Source organism: Balaenoptera physalus (assembly GCF_965194825.1).
Source record: "Balaenoptera physalus genome assembly, chromosome: 4".
NCBI classification, from domain to species: Eukaryota; Metazoa; Chordata; class Mammalia; order Artiodactyla; family Balaenopteridae; genus Balaenoptera; species Balaenoptera physalus.
Genome location: NC_138891.1, coordinates 121,167,599 through 121,189,300, shown reverse-complemented (window position 1 = coordinate 121,189,300; position 21,702 = coordinate 121,167,599). Strand labels below are relative to the sequence as shown.

At 35.3% G+C, this 21,702-nt stretch overlaps 1 long non-coding RNA gene across 1 annotated transcript in view; it reads right to left on the bottom strand.

The window, feature by feature from the left end:
- The window catches only part of LOC309660179, a 39,919-nt gene extending 18,483 nt beyond the window's left edge, over window positions 1-21,436 (bottom strand). The window contains exon 1 of the long non-coding RNA XR_014263240.1: window positions 19,947-21,436. This is a non-coding gene — a long non-coding RNA (uncharacterized lncRNA). The remainder of the gene's footprint in view (window positions 1-19,946) is intronic.
- Between the last annotated feature and the right edge of the window lie 266 nt (window positions 21,437-21,702).

Genomic DNA, 21,702 nt, shown 5'->3' with positions numbered 1-21,702 from the left:
CTACCCTTCCAGCCTGGGAGATCCACCTACTTCCTAAAAATTAAAAATAATTTGTGTGACTATTTAAACTTTTAAATCTTGAGTTTTCTTTGAGAATATGTACTTTAATGATGAATGCAAATGCCATACTAATGCATGTTTATTATAATTAGTTTGTCCATTTGACTGACTTTATTTCCATGCATATATTGGAGAATTAAGTGCACATACATCAGAAATTGGAAAACAAAAGATTTCTTAAAATGACATTATTTTACTGCACTTTTTATTACAGCCAATTTTTTGTTGTTATTTTTCTTTGAGAGAAAATTGCTGAACATATAATGGATTATATCAGGAAACAAGAAGATTTTATTTTTTAGATACATCATTTTTTTTCCTCCTTTTACTTTTGTTTCCATTTTCTTTCCTACTTTATTCCAAAAGAATCAAAGGAAGGTGCATTTCAAATATATAAGTAATTTTTTAGGGAGTAACAGACACAGGGATATGTATATAAAAATATATATGTAAATATATATACATTTGACCACTTTTAAAAGGGAAGAAAGTAAAGGGTATATGGTGTGGAAAGCAGGGTGAAAACAGGTTTTTTGAAGATGGAAAAATAACAATTAGCATGTTCATGCTATAGGGAATGATTAATTGGAGAGGACAATAAGTCATGATAGAGTAGGAAGAATTTCTGGAACACCAAAAATAGTATTAGTGATTACTGGGATTTTCAAACTTTTTTTCCGATATTAAGGTTTTTATTTTCTTTTTTAAAAAAATTTTCCAAGTCTCTTAACATGGATTTTTAAAAACATTCTAAAAGACCATTCTTTTCTCCTAAACAAATCATGTACTTCAAAATTTTCCAATTAAAATAGCTTTCCTTCAAAAGCTATTGTCTCCTTTTTATTTAGCTTGTTTTTTTCCCTTATAAGCAAAGTTATTTAGAGCATTTGCAAGCCTTTCATTTTCTTTATCAAAGTGACTCTTGGAGTGCCTCTTTCTGCAACAGTGTTATTACTGTGATATAAACTTTACTTATTCCTATTGACATATTTGAATCCATTAACAAAATAAGAGAATAGGTAAAATAAATCATAAAAACATAACTTCCATTGGAATGAAGACTGCATTAACATACTTCCCCAGTCCCCGTATCTGGGTTTATAATTATTTTTAGTCACTATATTGTGGTTTGGATTAACAGGTTCTTACTAATTTTTAAGTAACTCAAAGCTACAAAACTGTCCTCTTTATTTTAACTTTCTGCAAAAAATGCTAGAGGCCATTTTGTACATAAAAACACTCAATGTTTATTTGAAATGGAATTTAATGTTTTACACTTTTACTCTCTGATATAATAACGAATTTCTTTAACACACACGGAACGTGATTGATTACCGCTGTGAAGGAAATTTATGTACATTTTCTCCACAAATCCATATATTTTATGTATAAAAAAACATTTATGTGTCTCCTTTTAGATGCAAGTGATTGAGCTACATGCCAAAGACAACAGTGAGCATCGCTGTTTCAACAGACCATCACTACACTATGACGTTGAGAACGTTGTGCTTTATAAAGTTTTATGTGAAGTGAATGCGAAGAACTTGTTTTTCCTATGCATTTCATATTTTTCTAATTATTAATTTAAACTTTCATCTTTATTTTTAGAGCTAAGTGAACAGTAATGCTAAACTTGTATTGGTGAAGAGGGCATAAGTGGAGGAGGAATAAACTGAGTCAGAATAGGGGAGCATTGTCAAAATGTTTGGAAAGAATGTTTTCTATCTGGAACTGCAGGTTCTGCTGGAAATTAAGTGAATATCAAATTTGTGGCAAAACTGTTGCTAACAAATTATTATCTGCTTAGGCAGGAAATGGGAAAATACAGCTGGCATGCCTTTGTAAAACTATATATATTTTAGACAATGGAGTTTACAACTAAGTTAACATGAATAAGCTATGACAACTGTGAATAAAGGCCACTTTTAATTGTTAGAAACCAGGTCAAAAGATAAGTGGAACAATAGTTCTACCTTTGAGGAATCATAAAATAATGAAGAGAGTCTAAATAAAATTAAAAGCTTATTAAATAATAAATGATGAGAAGATTTGAAAGACCATATAAAAATGGCTGTAATGTTGTGGAAGGTGTCTGATGGAAAGTGGAACAATTAATAACAAATGACTTGCAAACATTTTAAATAGAAGACAACTGACATGCAAAGTACTATATATCTTAATATGCAACCATTAACAGATTAATATGGCAAGTTGTATAACAAAATCAGAGTATCTATTAAAAATGCAATGCTATTTGTCAAAGTTTAATGCTGAAACATGAAAACAGAAACTACTAAATATAGGTATTTTAAAAGAATTATAAATTTTCTCATGTTTCTGTAAGATTGGCAATTTTCAAACAATGCTAAGTAGACAGTATAGAAAATACATTGTCATAAAATATTTTGCTGATGAATAACACATTGGTCTGTGTGTTATTGTTCATTGTTGGGAATGTATTATTCCCAACATTGTGGAGAATGTATTATTTACTTTCAGGAAATAATTGAAATACAACATGTATCAAAATATGCTTATGTTTTACATGCCTAGTGAATCATCAAGTTTTATGTCATTGTTTTTTTATATGATCTCTTTATCATATGTTTTTATTATATGCTAAATATTGTCATAATTCTTTCAAAAATATTGTAAAATCAAAACTGTTGACCCATTTGTTCTTCTAAAGTAGGAGTAATATTTTATTGAATATAGTTAGAAAGAAATTATGAAACTGAACACTCTAAAATAATTTAAAGAAAAAAGCAAAGAGGACGCTGAAAAGATTTCCCTTCTGGGATAAAAATAACATTTTTAAAAAGTTACGGTGATTTGGATGGTGCACAACTCTGCTTAATGAGAACAGTAGAAAATTAACATTTATCTTAATAGTTTGATAATATATTGCTAAATGAAGATTTACATTCTTACACAAAATATTTAGCAAAATTAAACAAGTTTCACAATCACTACTGAAGTGAAATAGACTAGGTATTGTAGAAACAACTAAATGTGTAAGTAAATTTTAATACGTTGTATTAGTCAGGGTCCTTCAGAGAAAAAGAACCAATAGGATTTGTTTATATATAGAGAGAGAGAGATTTATTTCAAGGAGTTGGTTCATGCAATTCTAGAGGCTGCCAAGTCCAAAATCTGCAGGATAGGGCAGCAGACTGAAAAAGCTGATGCTGCAGCTCGAGTTCAAAGCCTGTCTCCTTCCTTCTTGCTTCAGAGAGGTGTATCTTTTGGTCTATTCAGGCCTTCATCTGACTGGATAGGCTCACCCACATTATGGAGGGCAATCTTCTTTACTCAAAGGGCACTGATTTAAATGTTACTCTTATCAAAAACACCCCACAGAAACATCCAGAATAACAATTGAGCACCTATCAGAGCACCATGGCCCAGCCGAGTTGACACATAAAATTAATTATCACATATGTGATATAAAAATTATTCTAAAAATTAGATTTTACCAGAATTATATTCAGGTTAAGCTTCATATAAGATTATTAGCTATTACATTAAAAGAGAGTTCACAACTGTACTTCCTGGAGGAAATCCTAAAGGATTCAGAGGTTAAATCAAACCTGAATTTGTGAATTCTACATATTTTCTTTATCTATTATAAAGATATGCAGGCTATGGCCTTCTGATGGAGAAAATCTATCAAAAAAACTTGGAGGAAACCCAAATATCATTAATTCTGGACCCTCAGATTTGCTCAAGTCCATCTCTTCATCTACTTGGTATTCTTTCTCGTCGTCAACATTTCCCAACTACTCTCTCCTCAAAGCATCCATCCTACCAACATTCTTTCAGCTTTGCCTCCCATGCATAGAGGAAATGTAGGCTATCAAATGAGAAATATCCCCTCATCTCCCTTACACTGTATCCAAGACTGTATTTAATAGATGCCCACCTGATATTTCCCCCTTGTTCTTTAACAATGAGAGATATTCCCTCCTTTAAAAAGCTGAGTTCCATGTGTGTCCCCTGAACATCATTGCCTCCTGTCTTCTCAAAGACCTTATACTATTCAATTTCTTTTCCTAAAACTTCAATTGCCCCCTTTATACTGTTTTCTTCCCATCTGTATTTGCATGTTTAAGGCTCTTGTATAGTTACAAGTATAACCCTCCCTTGAACACACATCTTACATCCATGACCTTATCCCTTCCTGTCCAATTTTATCGTGTAACTTCTTGGAAAAAACATGTACCATTGGTTTTCCACTTTCTCCCCTCCATCTCATTCCTATGTGGTCAGCTTCCCCACTGCCTGCTGGACATCTCACCTGTGTGTGATATGCATACCTAAAAACCAACTGTACTAAACTAAATAAATAAAATAACCTTCCTGCATGATCCATTCATCCTTCTCTCATGTTTCCTAAGTCAGGAAGAGGCATCACCGTTTACCAGAGCTAATATCCCAATGTCAACATGATCTCTTTCTTCATTCTTATCCTTACATCTATTTGGACACCATATCCCACTGATTCTGCCTATTAAATTGTCTGCCTCAGTCCTCACTGTCATTATCCTAATGCATCAACTCTTTTTTTAAAACAGTTTTACTTCTTTCTTTTCTATCTGTATTCTTTTTTTTTTTTTTTTTTTTCTTTTCTTGGTTGCGTTGGGTCTTCGTTGCTGTGTGCGGGCTTTCTCTAGTAATGGCTAGAAGGAGCTACTCTTCATTGCAGTGCACAAGCTTCTCATTGTGGTGGCTTCTCTTGTTGCAGAGCACGGGCTCTAGGTGTGCGGGCTTCAGTAGTTGTGGCACGCAGGCTCAGTAGTCGTGGCTCGCTGGCTTAGTTGCTCTGTGGCATGTGAGATCTTCCCGGACCAGGGCTCGAACCCATGTCCCCTGCACTGGCAGGAAGATTCTTAACCACTGTGCCACCAGGGAAGCCCGAATGCATCAACTCTTGCTTGTACTGTTGGATAACTTCCCAACTGACCTCACCATTGCATAGAGACTAGTTTATTATTGAAAAAAAAAAAAGAGAGAGAACATTATTGCCTTTTAATTCCTTCTTTATAACACTTCTCTAAGAGAGATGCTTGATGCAGAAGAAAATTGATGCAGCAAAACAAAATGTTCTAGACTTTCAGACAAACTACCCTTTTAACTTTATGTATATTCATGAGGGAAACTATTAAAGAACAATACAGGGTCTCATCTAGTGTCCCTGGAAAGAGCAGAAGACATCTACCAGCCTTTCTGGACATGATAGCTGTGTGTCTCAAATAAGCTGCTTCTCAATGTTAGAGTGGGGTCAGTAGAAGTAAGCTCATATCTTTGCCAAGGTCAGTTCTAAAGTAAGCATTTCTAGAACTGACCAGTAGTTCCAGACTAAGCAGATGGCAAAATTTCTAGTTCTGTATTTTGAATCAATTCTTCATTTTTCACATTAACTCATAAAATAATTCTGTCCTTAATATTTATCTATGGACACCCTGAGTACCTCTTTGCCAATGTCTTATGGAACACTTATAATATCTGGAACTTAGTATTATCGAATGCTGAAAAATGAGAATGTTTGTGCCCTTGTCATACATACTTTGCACCGGGGTCAGATTTTATAATATTTACTTAATGAGTCGTCAGCATCATTCAATAGCCTTTATCATCTGCCTGCTGCTTATTTCTGCCTTATGTTGTCATCCTCAACCTGGAGGTCTTCCTCTCACACAGATCTACTTTCAGTTCTAGAAGTATCCACAACTCTGTCTCACCTTCAGGCTTTTATTTATGCTGTTTCTTCTACTTCAAGCACTCATTCTCTTCCTTGTGTGATTACACATCCTTCAAGTCTTAGCCTAAATATAACTTCCCTATGTAGCAGAGGTGAAATGTCTTTCCTTTGTTCCCATACTATCCTATCTTTTGCCTGTTACTGTGCTGATTACACCTGATTTTTAATTTCATATTCGTTGGCAGTCCCATTTTACTGCAAGTGCCATTAAGATAGCATCTTTTTTTTTTAAATTTATTTATTTTTGACTGTGTTGGGTCTTCGTTGCTGTGCACGGGCTTTCTCTAGTTGCAGTGAGTGGGGGCTACTCTTCATTGTGGTGCACAGGCTTCTCACTGCGGTGACTTCTCTTGTTGCAGAGCATGGGCTCTAGGCACACGGGCTTCAGTAGTTGTGGCATGTGGGCTCAGTAGTTGTGGCTCGCGGGCTCTAGAGCGCAGACTCAGTAGTTGTGGCACACGGGCTTAGTTGCTCTGCGATATGTGGGATCTTCCCGGACCAGGGCTCGAACCTGTGTCCCCTGCATTGGCAGGCTGATTCTTAACCACTGAGCCACCAGGGAAGCCCAAGATAGCATCATTGCCTTTTTTCTTCATCATACTATTCCCAGTACCTAGTGTAACACTTGACAGAGTGGCTATTCAATAAACATCTCTTGAATAACTGCATAATAATAGTTTCATAATGAAAATATGGGAGGAGAGGAGCCAATGGTGAGGTAACAAGAAGAATATGAACCACCTTATGTCAATGTATATATTTTCCTCTATCTTACAGGTATTATATTTTATTTTATTTGTTACTTATGCAATAAATCTGGTGCACTGATATATTTCCATTCTTGTTGGGGCTTACTTCCTTGCTGTCAAGGATCCAGTAAGGTCGGTTCATTTAAAATTTAATTCATGAGGTGTCTAATCTCCAGGTATTCAGTGAAATATGGTTTGTTTGTTTTACAGAGACGCCCTGATAGATTTATCTTCCTTAAAAAAGAAATCCAAAACAACAAATTGTTATTTTCAGTAGTGATGTAGAAGTTTAGATAATGTAAATTTAAATATGAAGATATTTAGTCTGTATCTTTTACATTTAAATATAAATGCTCTCCAGCAAATATATACATGTCCTCATGCCCCAAAACCTTATTCAAAAAATGACCTAGACTTTCTGATGCGCAAACTCACTATAAAATAATAATAGTGAAACAGACTAACATGAATACTAACATTCAAGTTGAACTTTAACTTTCTGTGGGTAGGTCAGAAGATAACTTGTAGAGCAGGGGTCCCCAACCCCCAGGTCATAGACCAATACCAGTCCGTGGCCTGTTAGGAACCGGGTCACACAGCAGGAGGTGAGCGGCAGGCGAGCTAGCAAAGTTTCATCTGTATTTACAGCCACTCCCCATCACTCACATTACCGCCTGAGCTCCTCCTCCTGTCAGATCAGCAGTGGCATTAGATTCTCATAAGAGCACGAATCCTACTGTGAACTGCGCATGCGAGGGATCTAGGTTGCACGCTCCATATGAGAATCTAATGCCTGATGATCAGAGTTGGAGCTGAGGCGGTGATGCTAGCGCTGGGGAGCAGCTGGAAATACAGATTATCATTAGCAGAGAGGTTTGACTGCACAGAGACCATGATAAATCAATTGTTTACAGACTCATATCAAAACCCTACCAGTGAGTGGCAAGTGACAATTAAGCTGCATCTTATGGAGTAGATTGGACATTAGCAACACACTTCAGGTGTCATTGTCTCCCATCTTCCCCAGATGGGACCATCTAGTTGCAGGAAAACAAGCTCAGGGCTCCCATTGATTCTGCATTATGCTGGGTTGTATAAGTATTTCATTATATATTACAATGTAATAATAATAGAAATAAAGTGCACAATAAAAGTAATGTGCTTGAATCATCCCCAAACCATGCCCCACCCCCTGGTCCATAGAAAAATTGTCTTGCACAAAACTGGTCTCTAGTGCCCAAAAGGTTGGGGACTGCTGTCATAGAGTACATCAAAAAGAATCCCTTGACCTTTTAGTGGATTATGAAATGGGAATGAAAATTTGTCATCTAAATTGAAACTTATTGGAAGATCATTTAATTCAACAAATATTTACTGAGCATCTTCTTTGTATAATGTATTAAACTCAAGCAGGTTTTAGGGAAGACCCAATTATGGAATTAGCTGTTCCTATACACGAAAGATTGATCCTTTGTTTCTGAAGCAACTGCACAGGTTGCATATGTCTCCTCTTAGCACACATATGACATTTAAAACAAAGACAAAAACATTGATAAATATGTGGATTTAAAACTGCACATGTCCATTAACACCTTTATCCCTCATTTCACCACATTTTTATTACACATAATTTTAACCAATGGCATCTTAATGGTCAGCTGAACAATCTTATAAACTCAGTCTAAAATATTTTCATTTGATGCAAACTCTAACAAACAATTTCCTAATGGAGAGCACACTTTCATTGTTGTTTCACTTGACATACTGCATTCCATCTGGTTTTCAAAGTAGGAGTTGTGGAAGAATGCCAATACACACTGCTTCCGTCCAAGCAATTCATTGATTTCTTTCATCTTCAGCTAGTTTTGGTAACTTGATGTGGTCCCCATGGCAGTGGGTTGTCCTTTTATTCCCCAAGTGATTCCAGTTAAAAGGAAAGTCATTTCTTCCATATGACAGCCTTAATAAATTAATAAAGGCAATAAGTGTCATGCCATCTGCACCTTAAGTGTGAAGGACATTAATCAGGGCACCCCTCCCAGCTGGGTACATCTGTAGTGTGTATCCACATGGAACACAAAAAATGCCATGGATCAACACAGTCAGGACAAGATATAAGTGAGTTAGCCAGCATTCATTAGGCTAGTCTGTAGGGATTTCTGTTCACCATTTGGTTGCCTTTGTATTATACTAAATATCCATCCACAAAAAAAAAAAAAAAAAAAAAAAAATTAAAAATGATTTACATTTGAATAGTTAGCAAGTAAGTTTTTAAAAGTTTTAATTAACCATACAATAAAATCAATAATAGTGGAAATGTAGAAAACAAAGGTAATTTAATACTGTGGGAAAGGAAAAGTATACCACCAAAGTGAACTTGTGAAAAACTAATGGTTAGAATGCTGGTTTCAGGAAGCCGACTAGGTATTCTGTAAGCATTCCTGATAAGGACAGTTGAAATTTCTAATGTAAGCCTTTAGTGCTATCAGTTTCCATCTGAGTACTGCTTTACCTGTGTCCCACACATTTCTTATGTTTTATTTTCATTTTTATTCAGTTCAATGTGTTTTTTTAAATTTTCTTTGAGTCATCCATCTCTGACTCATGGATTAGTTGAATGTGTATTGTTCAGTTACCAATTGTTTGCAGATTTTCCTATAATCTTTCTGTTATTGATTTATGCCTTGATTCCATTGTTATCAGAAAAAAACATCCAATGATTTCAATTCTTTTCATTGTTGAAGATGGATTTATTGCTCAGGAAAGGGTATATCTTGATATATGTCCATAGGCACTTAATCAGAATGTCTATTTTGTTGTTTTGGAGTAAAGTGTTTGATAAATGATTATATCCTGTTTATTGATGGCTCTGTTGAGTTCTTCTATACGCTTCCTGATTTTTTGTCTCATCCTCTCAATTACTAAGAAAGTGGTATTAAAGTCTGCAACTATAAATACAGATTTGACTATTATTTTCTTTTTAGTTATATAAGCTTTTGCCTCACATATTTTGGTTCTTCTATTATATCTTCTATTTTTTTGCTGAGACTCCATAGTTTTTATTTGTTTCAATCATGTTTATGATTGCTCTTCATGTGAGTCTTTTATTTGTCACTGCTTTAAAATTTTTTCAAGTGGTTCTAACATCTCTATCATATCTCTGTTTTTCTTTCTCATTGGAGTAGAGACCTTCCTTGTTCTTGATATGATAAATGATTTCTTAATGACACCTGGACATTTTGAGTATTATATTATGAGATTCTGAATCTTATTTAAATATTCTACTTTAGCTGACTCCTCTGATACCAGTCTGGCCATGGGGAGGCTATACTTCATCTCTTACCACCAGGCTGGTGTGAAGTCCAGGCATCCCGCATTACTGACACTGCTGGGACCAGGTAGTTAGGGTGATGGGGGAGCTCATTTCAGCCTGGTGAGGGTGGGAGTCCAGAATCCCCACTAGGCATTTGCTGGTGCATTGGGAATGGGGGCTCTTCCCTCCCTGATGTTACACAGTGGTTGAATGGGTATGCGTAGAGTGGTTTTTGTATAACAGTGTTCTGACTTGCTAGATTGACTCTTTCCTTGTCCTGGTCCTTTGGTTAGAAAGAACAATTTTTTTGGTTGGGACTTTTTCTTTTTTGGTCTGCACTCCTTGGTTGTGCTGGATTACCAGTATCTCCATCACCAAGTATGGGATATATGTGCCAAAAAGAAAATCCAGAACTCTAATTTCTGTGTCATTCCTTGGGCCCCAACATTGCTAGCTGTTCTGCCTTCTGCTTTCTATTTCAGGTTTTTTTAATGTTTATTTTACATAAAATGTCCAAGATTTTTTGTTGGTCTTAGTAGGAGAAATAGGGAAAAATACTTTTACTTTATCTTCATTGAAGCACAAATCCCAATATATACTTTTTTAAAGCTTCAAGATATAAGAAAATATATCTTTGGAATGAACAGTGTGATCATTTTTAGTTAATGATTGTTGATGATAATTATGATGAAGACAATAAGGCGGATTTTACTTCTATGATGTCATATCAGAAACATCTCCTGAAAAGTATGAATGGTTTAAGAAGCATACTACTGAAATGGCACTACCTTCAATTAGTTATCAAATACAATATATATATAATATATAAATTATAAAGTATAATGTAATAATATGAAATAATTCTCACTTAGACAAAACTGTGAAATAAATGGAAAAGGGTCTATGATGAACTACATTTCTAGATTGAAAAAAACTCTCTAAAAGAAAGAAAAAAATATGGTTTAAAATGATAATCTCTACCCAGATATTCTATATATATAAGTCAGATATCAATGATTTTCGATAGCTAGAAATACATGAAACCAAGCAGGACTCTGTGGGGCCCTCCCAGACACAGAAGCCTTTCTGTGTCCCCCATTTCTTGCTTGTAGGAAAAAGGCTTTTAGCCTCCTGGACTTTCCCTGAGTTCCAGAGGGAAGATTCAAACAGTTACTAATAAGAGGAGAGAGGGAATGCAGAAACAAAGGAACGGCAGTCAAGAAACAATACTGCAATAATGGGGCAGGGTCCTGGTTCCTCCTGAAGGGATGTGCATAACCATCTGATACATATCTCTGAGTTCTCTACAGAACCAAGGTCCCCGCCTACGTGGAAGACTGAGCTGAACACAAGCATGGACCCCAAACTGGTTGGAACTGAGGGCTGATAATTGAGATTCTTGGAACACCATTGCGTTACTTCACCACCAACTAATCAGAGGAAGGTCACACACCCTGCAGACCTCCCCCCAAACTTTGCCTATAAAAACTGTTTCCAGAAAACCATCAGGAAGTTCAAGCCTTTTGAACACAAGCGACCCATTCTCCTTGGCCCTGTCATAAACCTTTCTCTGCTCCAAACTCTGATGTTTCAGTGTTTGGTCTCTGCACATCGGGCAGACAAACTTGGGTTCCACACTGTAAGTATTGTAGTTACCTCCATGTATGTTAAGTGCAAACAAACTTTGAACATTTAAAAATTTTCATGTTCATATTAGCAATATGTTAGTGTTTATCATTTTTTTAATGAAAAGAAACGTATTTGGATTATCAGTAATATTCTTCATCATCCAGGCATTTCAAGTTCCCTCAGGATATGGAACTAAAGTGAAAGATTTCTATCATTTCAGGGTAATGCCAAACTTTTTACGATAAGGACATTTTCCATTTATTTACTTCTTCAGATACCTTTAAAATGATGAAAGAGGAATTATGGGTTTATTTAACAGTGCATGTCACACAATTCTGTTTGAGAATGTTTGGTTTCAAGACATCATTACCTCTGCACAAAGTATCAGTGATTCTAATCATGTATTCAATATGTAAAACCCATGCCCTTTTAAACTTATTCCTCCACAGAAATAAAAGTAATAACCAATTTATCAGGGCATAGTTATAGACTAATTTTTTATCAACTTAGGCCATTGGGTATTTTTTTCTCAGATAAACACTATAGATAATCTTTTAAAATGACCAAGCATCTTGTAAACTGAAACATATATGGAAAGTAATTTTTATGATGAATAGAAGTGATAAACTGGGATAATTCAATTATGTTTGTGTCATATTCATCATTTATATTAATAATAATGACTGTTAGAGTAACAAGGAGAAAAAAAGTCATCATTATTTTAACAGTACATCAAAGGTAGATGGAACTTATAGAAAATCTGAATTTGAGTTTCAGAAATACTTATGCAATGCTGAATTGTTTTCAGAGGCAGCACAGATGAAAGAACCTAGAGACACTTTTCTCTGAAGCACTTAGCTACAGAGTCACATTGTATTATAGACTTACAAAGTTTGGGGAAAAAATTAATATCAAAGAGGACAATTTTTTAAACAAAATTCATAGGAAGAAACATTTGATTTTATATAATTCATGCTATTATTAATAAGAATATAGTCATTTTGTTCTAAATATAATTTCTTGTTATTAATTAAAATAATTTCCACTTTTATTGTTTACCATAGTGAAACTCTTGGACTCTTCAGTGTTTTTACTTCAAAATTCTTTTCAATTTCTAATTTTTTTAAAACAAATTTGAGTAAGTGAGAGAAAGGGCAGATATCTATTTGATATCTAAACCATGTAATCATTCTAATATTTTCATTTATTCAAATATATTGGTGTTTCTAAAAGTTACCAAACCATGAAACTGAAGACTTTTAGAAGTTTACTAACTGTCCTGAAAGTTCCTCTGAAATATAGAAGGTTTTTAGCAGCCATTGATTGAAATAAGTAATCATAGATTTCTTTCTATTAATTGATAAACTCATTTGTTGCTCCTAGATAAAAGATGGAGATTTTGAATAACTTAAATCTGATAACCTTATAAGTGTATAAAAGAGGCATACAAACATTAGCTATTTCACTGAATAAAATTTGTGGATATTTGTTGTTTGTATCTATGTCTTTATTATTAGTGGAGAGACTCTTTAAGTGTGGATACTCCATACGGTTCTATTCTTGACCTTTCCTTTCCTGCTACACAGTCTCCATCGACCATAATATTATTAGTCATGGCTTAAGTTATCACTAATATACTGATGGCTCCCATCCAGGTTCGTTAGTGCCTCCTGAGATTTCTCAAAGGCTGCCAGCAACCAAACAATTCCACTCGGATTCATTAACACATCAAACTCAGATGTTCAAATAAGATAATCACATTGTAAATTCCTATTGACTTCCCACTATATTATCCTGTTCATGTAATTCTTTTGCTGCCCCAACTGCCTTAGTTCAAGCCATCACTAAATATGCTGCAAGACCACAGTGGGGAAGAGAAAGTCATTGAAACCACGCCATTAGTTCAAGTCCTGGCTTCACCACTTACTAGTCACATGACCTTGGACAGTTTACTTAACATTTCTGTGATTCAGTTTTCTCATTTGTAACATGTGGTAATAGAGACAAATGTATTACCTAAATCATAACATTTTTGTTAATATTATTAACACGTATCTGAAAAGTACTTAGAACAGTGTTATACAGCATGTGTTAGCTAACAGTTATTATTACTTTTATTTTTTGTCTGGATGACTAAAATAACTCCATATTCTTACCTGCTTATACTCTGCCATTTCAAATCCATTTCCACAGGATATTACTAGAATAATTTCTTATAATGGAAATCTCATCATTTCACTTTTCTGCTTAAAATACTTCTCTAACTCCCATTTATGATAAAATTCTTTGAGAAGCCTAAAATCCTCTTGGTGAACTGGCTCATGAATGTTTATTAGATTCAACTTCCATCTGTCCTTGGATTTCTGGGAAGCAGACTCTGGAGCAGAGATCAGTGTATAAGGTTCATTAGGTATCACTCTTGGGATATACATGTGTTAGGCCAAGGAGAGAAATGGGTTTGAGCAGAAAAAAATTGAGCTGTGAGATAGTCATAAATAAGGCCTCAACTGAATCTACAGGGAACTTTGAAACTGAAATGATCTTCAGAGTTTTCCGTGCCAATTGGAGACAGGAGGATTTGTATTTATACCTTGTGTCTATGAATTCAGGGTGTGGGGAATGGCTTCTGTTACTGTCACTAGATAGTGTAGTTATTGGTTCTTCACATGCAGTATTATGGTTTTTATCTACTGATGCAAAGTTCCTTCTAGATAAACAATTTACTCAGGTATAATATAAAAGAGAGGACATTTTCCCCGTCACCTCACTTTTAGGAGGGTGGACAAAAAGATCTTCCTGGTGCATAACTTGGTAAAAACTTTCCTCCTTTTGGGTGGCTGGCATCTATCATTTATACACAAAATAATTGCAGATAAGATATTAACTAAATGATTTACTTTATGAAGGTGGGAAATCAAGAATCACGATTCTTTATAAATCATGCAAACACTTCATAATATAGTACAAGATATAAAAGGTAAAAGAAAAATGTTTTTTGCTTTCTCTGTTTATAACATATAAATTATCATTTTTTAAAAAAATTTATTTATTTATTTATTTATTTTTAATTTTTTTTTTTGGCTGTGTTGGTCTTCGTTCCTGTGTGAGGGCTTTCTCTAGTTGCGGCAAGTGGGGGCCACTCCTCATCGCGGTGCGCGGGCCTCCCACCATCGCGGCCTCTCCCGTTGTGGAGCACAGGCTCCAGACGCGCAGGCTCAGCAGTTGTGGCTCACGGGCCCAGTTGCTCCACGACATGTGGGATCTTCCCAGACCAGGGCTCAAACCCGCGTCCCCTGCATTGGCAGGCAGATTCTCAACCACTGAGCCACCAGGGAAGCCCAAATTATCATTTTTGAATGAAAAGTTTAAACTTTCCCACTGATACTTTATGAAGCCTATATGTCATATATAAAGAAAGCAATATTTCGTACAACTATCCAAAAGTGTCCCCTCTTACACTGGATGAGAATCACCCAAGACTCTGTTACATAAGGAAACAAAAAGAGAAACACATCAATTAATAACTCAAAATGGTATTCTGCCACACGAAGCTTGATTCCTTTTACTCAATATGTCCACTTAGAAATAGAAGCAACTACAAAATTTGCATACTTTCAGTAGCAGTCCTTCTCACTGAAGAAAAAATATTAAAACCCTCCTACCCAAGTCCTGCTGAACATATATTTGGGGATTAATATTACAATCCTCTTTATTTAAATAATACCTTTGTAAAATGTTAGATCACAGATAATTTCTCGGTAAATCATTTCATAAGCATTTGCATAAATTATAAGATTACATACATTATGCTACCTCCAATTATAGACTATAGCATGTAGTTCTACTAAAATAGTGATTGTGGTAAGTTAGGTTATTTTTCAGAAATATTCACTACTTTTTTAGCCTTCCATGGCCAGATTGTATATTTCGTCTCCTTTGTTTTGGGGGTTTGCCATATAACTTGCTTTGACGTCAGACTGTGTGGGGTATCCTTCTTTCCCTTTTAATCTGGGCTTAGCCATATGATTCATTTTGGTCAATGGGATATTAGCAGACATAATTCTTTAAAATATATTTTGAGTTTTACAGTTGCACTTTTGTTCCTTTGTCACAATGAAAAGAACATGCCTGGGTTAGCCTGCTGTGCCAAGAAAAGGATGAAAAACATGTGGAATAGAACCACACTCAAAGAGCCCAGTCAAGGCCAATCTTCCCCTAAACACTCTGCAGACTTAAGAGTTAAACAAATGCTTGTTTAATTCTGCTGAGATTTTGAGTTATTATTATTATCATTATTATTTAGTATTTTTTGTGATGACACTGAACTCGTAGAGTGATATTAGAAAGCTTAGACCAAACTTCATAGTGTACATTTCTACCACAACTTTAAAAAATCTTCATTATCATTTAAAAGTTAGCCTCACTATATATAGAAAATACAAGGCTTCAACATGTATTACCATCAATGTCATATCAATCTTCTTATAGAACTGTGATTTTTACTCAGGTGCTGTTGATGATAATCTAGATGTCATGGCTTTAAATAAAATCAGATAACTAATGTATACATACTAGATATAATGACATAATAAAAATAGAAGTGCAGGTTGCTGACCCAGAAATTATTTATTTCCTATTAGAAATGTTCTATGCTATGAGAAAACATATTTATTTGTTTTCTGTTCCCTCACACTCTTCAGTGTTGTTAACTTTGGTGGTACTTAAGTTTTTCCAACATAATTACTTAAAAATTTTTTAAAATTTTAATTAGTATATTATGGGAGTAGTGACTGAATATTCTGCACATTGAAATTTTGAAAATAGTTCACAAGCTGAAAAAATAGATTAAATATATTAGGAATTCTGATAACAATATTGTGAAGCTCTAGAGGAAATAGCAAATGTTTATCTGTAGCTTTGGACCAGCTTTATAGCTTAATCACTATGTGAACTTTTAAAAATTCTTACTGATATTCATCTTGCTATACCCTGAATGTAAGTTTAAGTATGTAGCATTGTACTAAACATCACTTAAATAAATAACATCATTGTTTAATGAAATACTTATATGTGGTTCAGTATTTAATTCCTCCAAATATATTTTTTTATAGTCATAATATAAAACTAGTTTGCAGAATCTATCAAGTCTTGGGTATTTAAGGCTTTTACATTAAGCAAAAATGGATCAAAACACTATTCAAGGATATGCAAAATCTATTTTTAAATTAGTTGTTTTAAAATCTGGACATCAAAATACATTAGTATTTTGTGTCAAATATCTTTCATCATTCCACGGCTCTTTGAGACTTCTGAAAAATATGTTTACTTACAATATGATTATTTAGTAATGTGCAAGTATGTAGCATCATAAATATGCATGTCCCAAAAGTTTTCTGAATATAGAAACTTGTTTATACTAAAGTTCATCTTTCTTTGGAAAAATGGTTACACATGAAGCACTTTAAGAAAAATAACAATAAGAAAAATACCTTCCTGCCATTTATCAATAATTTGTATGAAAATGATACTGAAATATTGGTATCAGAATTACTTCAACTAGAAAGATAATTCAGAAGCTTTTTTTCAGCAGATTGAAATATAGAACAATGATAAGATGTAATGTTCAAATCAAATAAAATATTCTTCATATTTATTTTATATCCCCTTACATGAGGTTAATAATGCTCTTAGTTGAAATTTTTCTTGTCAGCAGAAGTTGGTTTTGTCTCATGTCTTCTGGATTTGATATAAGCCCATTTTATCATCAACACAACTGAGGAAATACCGAGAGTGGAAAGAGAGAGAGGAAATTAAAAAATATATAAAATTTATTAGTTTTTTTTTCAACTTGAACATTAGCAGTTTTTATTGATTCTGCAGTTTTACAGTGGTGAAAAAGGTAATTTGCAGCTTAACTCTCAATTTCTCATTTCCATATTGCAAATTTAATTATGTTAGACATTTAAGGCCATGGATTAGCATGTTTTGGGTAAATTAAATATTGAGGATCCACCATGTGCTGAGTGATGTGTAGAACAAAGGTGTGGCAAAGCCAGAGATGGCCTTGTGTAGGAAGAAGATTTTTAGACAAGCCAAAAAACAGACAGAACGTATGAAGCAAAAGTTTTCAAGATACTGGCATTCTGGCACTGCAGGACAGCAATCCTGAGAGACAGGAAACAAATGAGGAAATTCCTATGATTGCTGTAGCTTACTGTTTTAAGGCAGTTTACCAGGTGTAGCACAGGGAAGAGAACCCAGACAGAGCCCAGTGGTCTCCTTGAGTTGAGAGATGGAGTGGAGAGTCTGGGGAGACCGTGGTAGCTGGAGTGCCCAGAACAGGGTACTGCAGAGAGCAAGCTTCACAGAGAAGACTCCAAAGATCTGTCCTCTTGAGTAGTCAGTAGAGTGCTGAAGAGTGCATATATGAGGAAACCACCGATACCAGGAAAGAACTACCCAAAATGTTTAGTAGGAACAGTGCCAGACACTCACACTGGCCCAGGAATTGTGCCTGCCCCAGACACCAGCCAGCCTGGAAAATCTAATTCTCAGGACATTGGAGAGAGTAATCAAAAGGGTCTTGCATTAGTAGTGGGGATTAATTAGCCCTAGACCAAACACTGTTCAAGTCCCACCTAAGAAAGGTTAAAACAAGATAGGAAGGGTATGATACATTTCCAAGTAACTTAAATGTATCGTAGAAAAAAGTTGAAGAATATTAAAAAAAATACAAAAAAAAAATACTCACATCCAACAAAGTAAAATTCACGTCTGGATGAAATAAAAACCTACGAAGTATGCAAAAAACAGGAAAATATGACCCATGATGAGGAGAAAGATCCATTACAATCATTCCAGAAATGACATAGAGATTAGAATTAACAGACAAGGAAATAGCTACTCTATTCACACTTCACTCACAATTCCAGTTTCTAGGTATTCCCAGAGTACCCAGAATTTTATTTTATTTTTGTAACATCTTTATTGGAATAAAATTGCTTTACATTGTTGTGTTATTGGCTGCTGTATAACAAAGTGAATCGGCTATACGTATACATATATTCCCATATCCCCTCCCTCTTGCGTCTCCCTCTCACCCTCCCTATCACACCCCTCTATGTGGTCACAAAACACCAAGCTGACTTGTCTGTGCTATGTGGCTGCTTCCCCCTAGCTATCTATTTCACATTTGGTAGTGTATATATGTCAATGCCACTCTCTCATTTCGTCCCAGCTTACACTTCCCCCTCCGTGTGTCCTCAAGGCCATTCTCCACATCAGTGTCTTTATTCCCTGTCCTGCCCCTGGGTTCTTCAGAACCTTTTTTTTTTTTTATATTCCATATATATGTGTTAGCATACAGTATTTGTTTTTCTCTTTCTGACTTACATCACTCTGTATGACAGACTATATGTCCAACCAACTCACTACAAATAACTCAATTTTGTTTCTTTTTATGACTGAGTAATATTTCATTGTATATATGTGCCATATATTCTATCTTCTTTATCCATTCATCTGTCAATGGACACTTAGGTTGCTTCCATGTCCTGGCTAATGTAAATAGTGCTGCAATGAATATTGTGGTACATGACTCTTTTTGAATTATGGTTTTCTCAGGGTATATGCCCAGTAGTGGGATTGCTGGGTCATATGGTAGTTCTATTTTTAGTTTTTTAAGGAACATCCATACAGTCCTCCATAGTGGCTGTATCAATTTACATTCCCACCAACAGTGCAAAAGGGTTCCCTTTTCTCCAGACCCTCTCCAGCATTTGTTTTTTAACATCTTTATTGGAGTATAATTGCTTTACAATGGTGTGTTAATTTCTGCTTTATAACAAAGTGAATCAGTTATACATATACATATGTTCCCATATCTCTTCCCTCTTGCATCTCCCTCCCTCCCACCCTCCCTATCCCACACCTCTAGGTGGTCACAAAGCACAGAGCTGATCTCACTGTGCTATGTGGTTGCTTCCCACTAGCTATCTATTTTACGTTTGGTAGTGTATATATGTCCATGCCACTCTCTCACTTTGTCACAGCTTACCCTCCCCCCTCCCCATATCCTCAAGTCCATTCTCTAGTAGGTCTGTGTCTTTATTCCCGTCTTGCCACTAGGTTCTTCATGACCTTTTTTTTTTTTTTCCTTAGATTCCATATATATGTGTTAGCATACTGTATTTGTTGTTCTCTTTCTGACTTACTTCACTCTGTATGACAGAATCTAACTCCATCCACCTCACTACAAATAACTCCATTTCATTTCTTTTTTTTTTTTATAATTATTCATTTATATGATTTAATGTCTTTTTTTTTTTAAAGAAATTCACGTTCTTTTTTATTTATTTATTTATTTATTTATTTATGACTGTGTTGAGTCTTCCTTTCTGTGCGAGGGCTTTCTCTAGTTGCGGCAAGTGGGGACCACTCTTCATCGCGATGCGCGGGCCTCTCACCATCGCGGCCTCTCTTGTTGCGGAGCACAGGCTCCAGACGCGCAGGCTCAGCAATTGTGGCTCACGGGCCCAGCTGCTCCGTGGCATGTGGGATCTTCCTAGACCAGGGCTCGAACCCGTGTCCCCTGCATTGGCAGGCAGATTCTCAACCACTGCGCCACCAGGGAAGCCCCATTTCATTTCTTTTTATGGCTGAGTAATATTCCATTGTATATATGTGCCACATCTTCTTTATCCATTCATCTGATGATGGACACTTAGGTTGCTTCCGTGTCCTGGCTATTGTAAATAGAGCTGCAATGAACATTTTGGTACATGACTCTTTTTGAATTATGGTTTTCTCAGGGTATATGCCCAGTAGTGGGATTGCTTCTCCAGCATTTATTGTTTGAAGATTTTTTGATGATGGTCATTCTGACAGGTGTGAGGTGATACCTCATTGTAGTTTTGATTTGAATTTCTCTAACGATTAGTGATGTTGAGCATCTTTTCATGTGTTTGTTGGCAATCTGTATGTCTTCTTTGGAGAAATGTCTATTTAGTTCTTCTGCCCATTTTTGGATTGGGATGTTTGTTTTTTTGATATTGAGCTGCATGAGCTACTTGTATATTTTGGAGATTAATCCTCTGTCAGTTGCTTCGTAGGCAAATATTGTCTCCCATTCTGAGGGGTGTCTTTTCCTTTCGTTTATGGTTTCCTTTGCTGTGCAAAAGCTTTTAAGTTTCATTAAGCCCCATTTGTTTATTTTTTTAAAATTTCCATTTCTCTAGGAGGTGGGTCAGAAAGGATCTTGCTGTAATTTGAGTGTTCTGCCTATGTTTTCCTCTAAGAGTTTTATAGTGTCTGCCCTTACATTTAGGTCTTTAATCCATTTTGAGTTTATTTTTGTGTACGGTGTTAGGATGTGTTCTAATTTCATTCTTTTACATGTAGCTGTCCAGTTTTCCCAGCACCACTTATTGAAGACGCTGTCTTTTCTCCATTCTATACTCTTGCCTCCTTTATCAAAGATGAGGTGACCATATGTACATGGGTTTATCTCTGGGCTTTCTGTCCTGTTGCATTGATCTATATTTCTGTTTTGTGCTGGTACCATACTGTCTTGATTACTGTAGCTTTGTAGTATAATCTGAAGTCAGGGAGCATGATTCCTCCAGCTCCGTTTTTCTTTCTCAAGATTGCTTTAGCTATTCGGGGTCTTTTGTGTTTCTATGCAAATTGTGCAATTTTTTGTTCTAGTTCTGTGAAAAATGCCATTGGTAGTTTGATAGGGATTGCACTGAATCTGTAGATTGCTTTGGAAAGTATAGTCATTTTCATAATGTTGATTCTTCCAATCCAAGAACATGGTATATCTCTCCATCCGTTTGTTTCATCTCTAATTTTTTTCATCAGTGCCTAATAGTTTTCTGCATACAGGTCTTTTGTCTTCTTAGGTAGGTTTATTCCTAGGTGTATTATTCTTTTTGTTGCAGTGGTAAATGAGAGTGTTTCCCTAATTTCTCTTTCAGATTTCTCATCATTAGTGTATAGGAATGCAAGAGGTTTCTGTGCATTAATTTTGTATCCTGCTACTTTACCAAATTCATTGATTAGCTCTAGTAGTTTTCTGGTAGCATCTTTAGGATTCTCTACGTGTAGTATCATGTCATCCGCAAACAGTGACGGCTTTACATCTTCTTTTCTGATTTGGATTCCTTTTATTTCTTTTTCTTCTCTGATCG